Below are 9,798 nucleotides of genomic sequence, written 5' to 3'. Positions count from 1 at the left end.
ATGTAGCACAAAGATGCAGGGTGTAATCCCTTTTCCATTCTAGTTGACGCCTCGTCGAGATATGGAAAAACTCGAAATCCCTGCAGTCTGAGATGAGCTGCTATCACTGCCATGCATTTGGTAAACACCTTGGGAGCTGTGGTGAGACCAAAGGGTAGTGCTCTGAAATGGAAATGACTGGCTCCCTGCCGGATGGGTAGGAATCTCCTGGAGAGTTTGTCCATTTTTATATAGTAATACGCATCCTGAAGATCTATACAGCACATCCAATCTTCTTTTTCCAAGAATGGAAGTACTGACTGTACCGAGACCATCCAGAATTTGGTTTGCTGAACTGGCCGAGATCCAAAATGGGTCTCAAGTCCCCTGTCTTTCTGGGCACTAAAAAGAATCTTGAGTAAAACCTAGATCCTCTTTGGTCTGGTGAGACTTTCTGGATGAGTATTTTTTTAGCAGTTTTTGAATTTCTACAACTGCTGCTTCCCTGTGACTGGGTGGAATGTCTGCGAGTCTTTTCTGTGTTTTTGGGTTTGAGGAAAGGGGAATGATGTAACCTTTGGAAATGACTCCATACACCCATTTGTCTGATGTTATCTGTAGCCAGGCAGATTGGTACAGGGATAATTGTCCCCCAACTGAGTCCAGAGGAAGGCAATTGGGCCTCCGTTCAGGAGTACTGGTAGGAGTTATGAGAGAAAGCATCTCTGAACCCTTGGTTCTGTGGGCCACCTCTGCCTCTAGGACAGCGGTTTCTATTGTTACTTCCCCCTCTGCTCCAGGGAAAGACCTTGCCACGTGAGTCCTGGAAAGGCCCTTGGGGCATTTTGAACCATAGCCTCTCACTTCTCTGGTTCCTGGAGTAGGGCTGTTGAGGAGTGGAGAAGCGTACATCTACAGCAGACAGAGTCTTCCCATCTTTCTCACATCTGGCCAGCGTGTCTTTTACTTTGGGTCCAAAAAGGGATGTTTCATCAAACAGAGTATTGATGAATGAAGATTTAAATGGCTCCACAAAGTCACACAGGTACATCCAATTGTGTCTCTTAATGGCTATGTCTGAACCCGCTGCTCTTGTCAGCCTCATGGACGAGTTAGATATTGCTTGCAGGGTGGCGAGCTGATAGGTAGCTTTGTCTCATACCCCTTCAGCTGCTGCTCCTGTGAGAGTATCTGACAGCTCTTTGATCAGATCTCTCTGCAGCCTGGTAAAGTGCGCCATGTAGTTCAAAGACCATGAGATGGAAGGTCGATGAAGGGTAAACACTCTTCCCAAACATATCCATAGTCCTGGACTCCTTGTTAGGAGGATGGATAGTAGGACTTTCCTCTGCAAGTTCCTTCTTTGTGCCTGCCATCACCATGGCATCTATGGGACACCTTTAGCCCAATGTTGCTCTTCCTTACGGGCAGAAAGGATCTGGTCAGGTCTCTTGGGGATTGGCTCAATGAAGTCAGGAGTCTTCCAGGCTCGCTGTGCAATCAATTTGATGAGCTTGTCAGTGGGCAAAGAGATCCAAGAGGTAAAGGGAAGACCAGCCACCCTTCTGTTTCAGGATTTCCAGGATGTCCCTGAAGGAAACATCATGAGGGGGTGACATGGGGGAGCCTTCCTCTTCATCAAAATTGGTATCCTCAGTGAAGAACTCTTCCAGGGAGTCTAAGTGCTTCCTCTTGCAGTTTTTCTTCACAGGTACTTCCTCGGGGGGATGTTCCGGGGAAGTACCCGAACAGGAAACCACCAAGGTGCACCTTTCCTGGGGCTTTTGTGTCCTCTGTCCGAGGGATAAGGCTAATGGTAGCTCTGGTCAAGGGGGGTACAGAAGACTGGCCTGACAGGAATGGCAAGGACTGGGAGTCCACAATAGACAAGGCCTTCTCCTTGATCTGGAAGGTCCCCCCCCCGTAGTGGGATGGGATCCCTGAACAGCAATAGACTCCTTTGGAACCATGGTCCCACCCCACATCGAGGAGGCGGGCTCTGAAGCAGAAGCCTGGGTCGTGCCGAAGCACTGAGGGGCATGGAAGGTTCTGATAAAAAGGAAGTTGAACTCTGCCCTTTGAGCCGTCAACAAAGTCTCGCCCCGGGAGACCTCCAGTTCTAAAAAAACAGAGCAGCGCAAGGCAATTCTCGGTTCCGGAGAAGAGGCTCTTACCAGAACAGAGACAGTCGAAGCCAAGTAGGTTGGTGTGAGGGGCTCCAAAGACTCAACTGGAGTTGGAGGAGGAAGATGAGTTGGTGTCAAAGAAGGACAAGTCCCAGTGCTGACTTGGCTGGGAACCAAAGATGGATGTAATTCACTTGCCATCAAGAGATGGCCCCCAGCCTCATGATGTCTAATTCCAACAGGCTCTTGGTGGATCAAACGGATGATGCTGAAGAAGATCTAGGCAGTCTCGGTCCCACTAAAGGGCTAGGAGGTCGACCCGAAAATGGATCGACCGAAGGAGAGTATTCTGTCCTTGGTACTGATATTAATGTGGTCTGCTTCGGTACCAATGAAACTTCTAGCACTGAGGCAGTAGTTGTCTTATTTGAAGTTGTGGTAGGTGCCGAGTCTGTCTTGCCTATCAGAGCTGAGGGAACTGTTGACACATTATGCTGTTTGGATAACTTTTCAGGAGGTTCCAAGGAACTGCGCTCAGAACTGAATGAGAATGTTTTTTCGGTTTAGAAGAGGAGGATGATGAGCTGGCTTCATTCTTAGACCCAGATATGGCATCTCTGAAGTCCCCTTTTAATAAACCCTTCAAAATCAACTTGTTACTCCACTCAGTTAAAGTTCTGGTGGAGAAACCATGGCAGATGGTGCAGTCCTCCTGCAGGTGTACAACGCCTAGGCAATACATACACAGGACATCCCCATCTGAATTGGGCATTTTCCTGCCGCACTTCTGGCATCTCTTAAAGCCAGAGGTACCCTCTGAAGATTTAACAGGCACACCAGATTTATAAGCCATGCCAGAAAAGAAGGCTTAGCACTGATAAGGGACACACACACACACACACACACACACACACACACACACACACACACACACACACACAAGAGGACAGGAAAGATCTTTTTTTTTTTTTAGAAGGAGAAAAGGGTACCAACTACAGTAGCCAGAAATATCTAAATAGGTAAGAGAGTACCAGCAATAGTACGCAGAGAAAAACTACCCAACGGTAGAGGAAAGGGAGAAAGAAATCACACAAGCGCATAGAAAGAAATGAGAGAAGTGGGTAGAAAGACTAAAGGTATTTAAGAAGATAAATGTAGATTTATGAAAGGAATTCAGAGGAAAATAGAGAAAGAAGCTTACTGTGAATAACTGCCAAAGCTCTAGAGAGGTAGGAAGCATCTAACACATGAAGCAGAACATGAGATCTGCGGTAATTTAGAGAGGAGCATTATTGGTAGAGCCTAGTTGAGAGTTTGGAAGGCATGAGCTGAAATAAACAGCTGAGTCGGTTTCAAGGTTCAGAACAGAGCCCACAGTCAAGGATTATGTGAAGACTGACAACAACAGATGATGCGTTATTCTGAACTGATCATTGGTCAATAATACAAGGAAATAATCTGCTATGGAAGGAATGATAAAGCCTGCACCAGGCCAACAAAACTAGCTAGCCTTGTTGGAGAGCACATGGCAGCTAAGATGCTACTCTGGCTGGACTTCCCCTCTGTACAGGTTCAACTAAAAAGGTTACTCAGGAGTCCTCTCCATATTGCCCAGAGTATCTTCTAAAGCATTTCCTTGGGGAAGGACCAGGCTTCTCTTACAAGTTCTGTGAATACCTCATTGTGGGGACTGTCTTCCTTTAGAAAAGGATTCAATCAAAAAAAAAAATCCTGACATCCCAATTTATACTGCATGGAGAAGCTCTGATTTCTCGGTTTCCATGTATAAGGAGGATTCCAAGCTGGAGCTGATCTCATATATGAATTAGGAAATGTTCTACACTATTCACCACAGGATAATTAAATCACTGAGAAGCCTGTGATTAAAATGCTGTTTTTTGGGATGTCTGTGGCCAGCAACAAGCGCAACAGTCTGAAAGAGTGCTACACTGGATGCATGAATAGTTGTCCTAAATATAATGGGGTCTGTGCCGGTAAGGCTGCTGTAGCTGGAAAGCTTTACCTAAGCCCACTTCTGCAAGTGTTCTTGGACAGCATCTGTGATGTTAAAATTCTTGAAAAACATCTGGTGGTGATGATAATAAACCTTAATAAACTGAACATGAATTAGAAGGGAATTCTCCACTAACTAGCCGGAAGAAATTAATTCTTCTTTTGTTTATAGAAAAAAAAAGTCTTTGGAGAAGCATTCCCAAAGGAAAGCTTCACAGCTCAATTTACCACTCAAGGGAGCTAATGTCTGAGTCTCAAATCATTACAAGCTGGTGGGAAATAACTATGACATGCACGTACAGTTTTGCTCCTAAAAGGAAGACCAAGAAGAGTCCTTTTTGCAGTGTCTTGCGTATTAGCAACCATTATAGATGACAACTCAGAGTCTAACTTTTTGACTGGTGAAAAGGAGGTTTCTGAAGAGAAAGCAAAAGTACCTGTAAAAGACAGGGAGGATGGTCCTGTGAAAAGGAGGTTTCTGAAGAGAAAGCAAAGGTACCTGTAAAAGACAGGGAGGATGGTCCCGATCCTATAATTTTATGTCCATATGCTACATGCTAGGTGTTCTTAAACAGATGGCCCATCTAATGTATCTTCCAAGGGATGCTAGTTTTTTTTTGGCCAGCATATGATTCCATTCCTACAAAGAATTATGTGAAAAGAAATACGTAAAGATCTGAATGGAATCTAAAGTATGGTACTGTTGAACAACTAGAACTGGTTGCAGTCAAAAATGTTTTATGGGGCTAGGGTCTACAGAGACAAAAATGGTGATGTTCTTGCTGTGGAATCTCGTATCCAAAAAGTATTTTCAATGGTCTGGGTAGCTTAGTTTTACACATTTCTTCAAAGTGTGAATTTAATAGTTTTCCTGCAGTGACTGTAGAAATTCAAGAAGCAGCATCAGGTATAAAAGAACTGAATACACTGGAAATGAGTAATAACCCAAATCCTAGTAATGGGGGATCCAGTGTGCATGGTTCTGATAGATGAAGCTGTAAAATTTTTTAATATACATTGTGCAGAATACCATGGAGAAAACGCTGCTAACTAGCTTGACCCACTCCAGAAACCATCTCAAAATCTGATTTCTAAACAAGACTTATCAGCAAGATACCTTACTGCTCATTGTAATACGGAATTCCAACTTAAATCTTTAAAAATATTTTAAAGAGACCTTATTTGTGCTTATTTTCACTTACAGTCATAGTCATCTTAATCCAAAAGGCTTTATCTGCAACTGAACACTTAAAAAAACAACCAGAAAGTTTGCAAGTTTTGTAACCAAACCATATTGTGCTAAATTCCCATCTTCTGTGACTGTAGAATGACACCAACATAGATCCACACAGAGATTCAGCATCTTTACATATAAAATATATTTTCAAGAAGGAAAACGTGCCACTGTTTTATTCTTTGGCAACATTTTGTACCTGGGTTAACGTAAGTTAAAACTTTACAAGCTTCTGAACTTTATGGAATTAACTTTTTCATGTACAAATAAAGTTTTAATATAAAAGAAATATATATATTCTAAAAACTGTCTAGTGTTTGGGTTAAACAAGTACTCTCGTTTTTGCCTAATTATTTAAATTCTTGGGAGTTCTAATGAAAATTTCTCAGATAAAGAAACATTCTGTAAACACTCTTTACAGTGTTAAAGTTACTGAGATACACTTCCTCCAGTAACTTTTGTGATATTTCATTTTTTTAGTTGATCCATTTACTTGGTATAAACACCTTGATTTTACAAACGCAGACACTTCATCTTCCACAGAAATTGCCTAGTAACAGCTGGACTACCTTTCCGTGTTTGCTTTAGGCCTTCCACAGCAGCTGATAAAACATCAAAATTATTTGCAAAGGTTACGATGTTTCATTCCTAATGACTTACAAAGAGCCCTCTGGTTTTCAGCTGTTACAGTCATCTCTACTTCATATAGAGGCTCTAAGCTGCTTTTAAGAGACCGCATCAACGCTTGAGGAAAAGTAACAGAAGTTGCATTTTTTTTCCTTTGATTAACCTCAGTCTTCATGATTCACTAGTTGCAATCCCTCACTAATGGATGCCTGAACCACTCATGCCCAATGTACGCTGCCGTGGATCATGTAGATGTTGACAACAAAAACAATACTTCTGCTATAATTTCTTCAGTAAACACCCATTCAACTTCAACCTTACTTCTTGAGGTAACTGGTCCCATCTACAAAGCAAAAGGAAGGAAAGTGTTCATCCAATCATCCTGTTATATACTAAAAAAAGTAATTTACAGTTATAAAAATTACATTTTCATATATAAAAGGTGATGCCATAACAAATGTCATTTTTGCATAAAAAGATGTTGTACATGTACTTGTTATCATAGCATTGCATGCCAAAGGCCTGTGATTAGTATTATATTCATGTCATTGGAACTGAGGCTATGTTCTGGACAAATAGGTTGGGAGAGGTGCTGAATTGGCAAATAATCACCACCTGATGGGGAACAGGGTCAAATGGCTGGGTGGCAACTTGACAGATCCAGAATACACCCAAGAAACCAAAACATGTAGTGAGGGCATCCTGAGAACCCATAGCTGATATTTCTGTGTAGTATGCATTCAACTGACAACTTAGGAATAGCTTATCCACTAGGACGAGGCTGTTCCATCAAATCAGTTTCTGTTGGACTGTGCATACAGTGAACAACAATTACAGCAACTACTACTGTGCAGACATTACATGCCGAGTTTGTAGTGTGTAGAGGTGTGCATTACTTTGGTGGGTTTGCGTGTGTGACCGTGGGGGAATCTGTGTGTATGCTGTGCTCTTTTAACTGTAGCTGCAGTTCAAATATACTGCTTTCCATTCTACAATAGTGCCAATGGGGATCAGGAACAATTATCCATTTTGTTGGTCTTTTCCTTTTCTTCACGGCTGTGCCACTGTGGAATTAATACCCTTAGGTAATAGGAATATGGTAATAAAGCCCCCATGTGATTTGGGGGTGGGAGTGCAGGTGGCAAACAACAATAGCTTGCCCCTACAAATTATACTTTATTTGCTACTGCTACTTTTTTTATGGTAAATTTTTGCATGTTTCTGAATTCTATTTATAATCTGGTTTCTTGGATACTGGATGCAGTGGTTTTGGCTTCATTATGTTGACATGTACAGCACTCCATACACCTGTGAAGGTCAGGGACACGGTGTCTTAATGGATTCTGTTCAAGATCACAATAATTGAAAGTTGGCCAGTGGATGTGGTGGACACTAGCAGCGATTAGGTTGAAGATATGGCCAACATATATCGTCAGACCAGGAATGCAAACATCACTGCTGTCTCTAAAGAAATAGCTCACGTGGGTAGGATTTTATAAGGCCAGGGAGAATGACTTTCTCCTGGCCTCAAAGAAGTTCTGTCAAACCATCTACTGATTCAGGTGGAGAGGAAGGATACTACCTATGTTGTGAAGAAACCCTGACCTTGACTAGAAATGTTAGGAGTGGCAAGAATCATTATGAGAAACTCCTGAAGTTGGCAGACATGTCCTTATATCAGAAGGAAGTACCACAATTAGCTGTGGGGATTTGATCTATTTCTGTTGATAAATCCCTGTAGCAAGATTTGCAAGAGTGGATGAGATCTGGATGGGAATAATAATGTTGCTAAACAATGTTGGGGTACATGATTAATACACCTTTTTCCAATGTTGCATAGAAGGTGAGGACATGAACTCTGGACTAGTAAACTGGGGTAGTATCCCCTATTTTCAAAAGGAAGAAATGCTGATGCATTCCAATTATATATAGAGAAGCCATGCTTCTGAGCTTCCAAGGGAAAGCATACACAAAGGTGCTGGAAGTAAGCTCTGCCCAACAGAAATACATACTCTGTTCTAGCTATGGAACAGTAGATCAGCTCCATTTTTACACATTCTAGAGGGATACTTTGGTTTTACCAATACTGACCATGTATTCTGCAGAGCTACGAATGAACTCTGACCACAAACCATAAAAGTCTTGTGTGAGGCCCTACATGACCAGGTTCCACAGACAGTGCTGTCCACCATTCAGTCCCTGCATGCATGCACTCACTCAAAATGAGAAGAGATATCCACCAGGGGAATATCTTGTCTTCCAGAAACAAAACATCATCCAAACTCAATGACAGAATATACTTTTTATTGCCATGCGACTTTTAACACCATGAATATTATTTAACTTGCGACATGCATAAACATGGCCCCAGCTATGATTTTAAGTTTAGAGTTATTGATATTGTTACTAAAGGCCTTACAGGGGGTAATTTGAATAACACCTTAGAAGTCAGGGAATATAATTGGATTTTAAGGTTACAGGCGGATAAATATCCAGGGGTTAATACAACTATTATCATAAAGCCAATTTTAGTGAGAAAACAGATGCAACATAAATTTGCTTTATATAAGCTATTGCTGTTTTTATATTTTATATAACGTGAACTTTTGTCTATAGATACTATTATACTTGCATTGTCAATGCATTGTACAAATGAGATCCAGCTATGGCTAATTGTTTAATTGTTGCATTTATATGACTGGAAGGTTGTCTCACATGAATCTTTAATGATTACTTTTTAAATGTAATGCTGTTAGTTGTTTTGTTGAGTTGCACTGAAGGGCTATGCCTGAAAGCTTTGCTGTGTTTTGTTGAATAAAATTTGCATAATTTTATCAGTTAACATGTCTTTAGCCTGAAGTTTCGTTTCTGGATTTACCTTTGTGTCTTCATGGCTGGTTTACTGCTATTTTGTCCTTTGTTAATTAATATCTTGTATTCCCTCATATTAATGGAAAGGATCACAAGGAACAGTTTAGAGATTTGAGGGTTGCATCTTTGTGGTTTGGAAATTACGATGCCTTCTTAATCTTGAGTGACTCTTCAGTGCACACTGGGGTGATATGTTGCTAAGAGTGATGTTGCTGGGATGAAAATCAATACTTCCACATCAAAGTAAATAGTCTGCCTTAGAAAATCAATTACCTGAAGTAAAGGAGTTTAAGTACCTTGTAGTGTTATACATGACTAAAGATACAAGTTTCAGTAGAAGGCTACAGTGGTGGCAGTACTGTAGGAAATCTACCAAACAGTGATGGTCACGTGAGAAATGAGTCACAGGATAAAGTTTGAGGTCATTCTACTTATAAGACTGTCCTGACCCATATTCATGACCTGTGGGTATGAATAACAAGGCATGAGACCACAGATAAGTGACAAAAATCAGGATCCTTTGAAGTTATCTGAGCTCAATTCTCTATGGCAGCAAGAAGAGTTTGGCAGCTCAGGATGACTTCTTTGTTGGCAGAAGTGAGGTGAAGTGGTTTGGACACCTACTGAGGACGCCATTCTAATACTTCCCACAGGAGGAGTATTAGACATGGCTCTCGTAGAAATAAGGCCCTTGGGTAGATCTAGGACACGATGAAGGGATTCTATTTCTCAGTCTGTCTGGGAATACCTTGGAAACACCATGGATAAGGAAGACTGGTAAACCCTGCTCAGTTTACCACCAGTATAACTTTCACCAAGATAGTCTAGACAATGGGCAAAGCATCAAAATCCTGTTTCTTTAGGAATACCTGAATAACTACCAATATAAACAGTAAAAATGTTGTTTTCATTTGTTTCTAGGAAATACAAAAAATATTCTATGGTGTT

The 9,798-nt window shown here is 41.3% G+C and overlaps 1 protein-coding gene across 1 annotated transcript in view; it reads right to left on the bottom strand.

Moving 5' to 3' along the window:
- Window positions 1–5,479: 5,479 nt before the first annotated feature.
- The window catches only part of RECQL (RecQ like helicase), a 608,801-nt gene continuing 604,482 nt past the window's right edge, over window positions 5,480–9,798 (bottom strand). The window contains exon 17 of the mRNA XM_044087808.1: window positions 5,480–6,322. The gene's annotated coding sequence lies outside the window, so the exon portion shown is untranslated. The remainder of the gene's footprint in view (window positions 6,323–9,798) is intronic.

This window comes from Protopterus annectens, chromosome 11.part0 (assembly GCF_019279795.1).
Source record: "Protopterus annectens isolate FY-2018-M chromosome 11.part0, PAN1.0, whole genome shotgun sequence".
NCBI lineage: Eukaryota > Metazoa > Chordata > Ceratodontiformes > Protopteridae > Protopterus > Protopterus annectens.
Note: the sequence above shows the minus strand (reverse complement) of the source record. Positions and strands in the feature narration are given on the sequence as shown.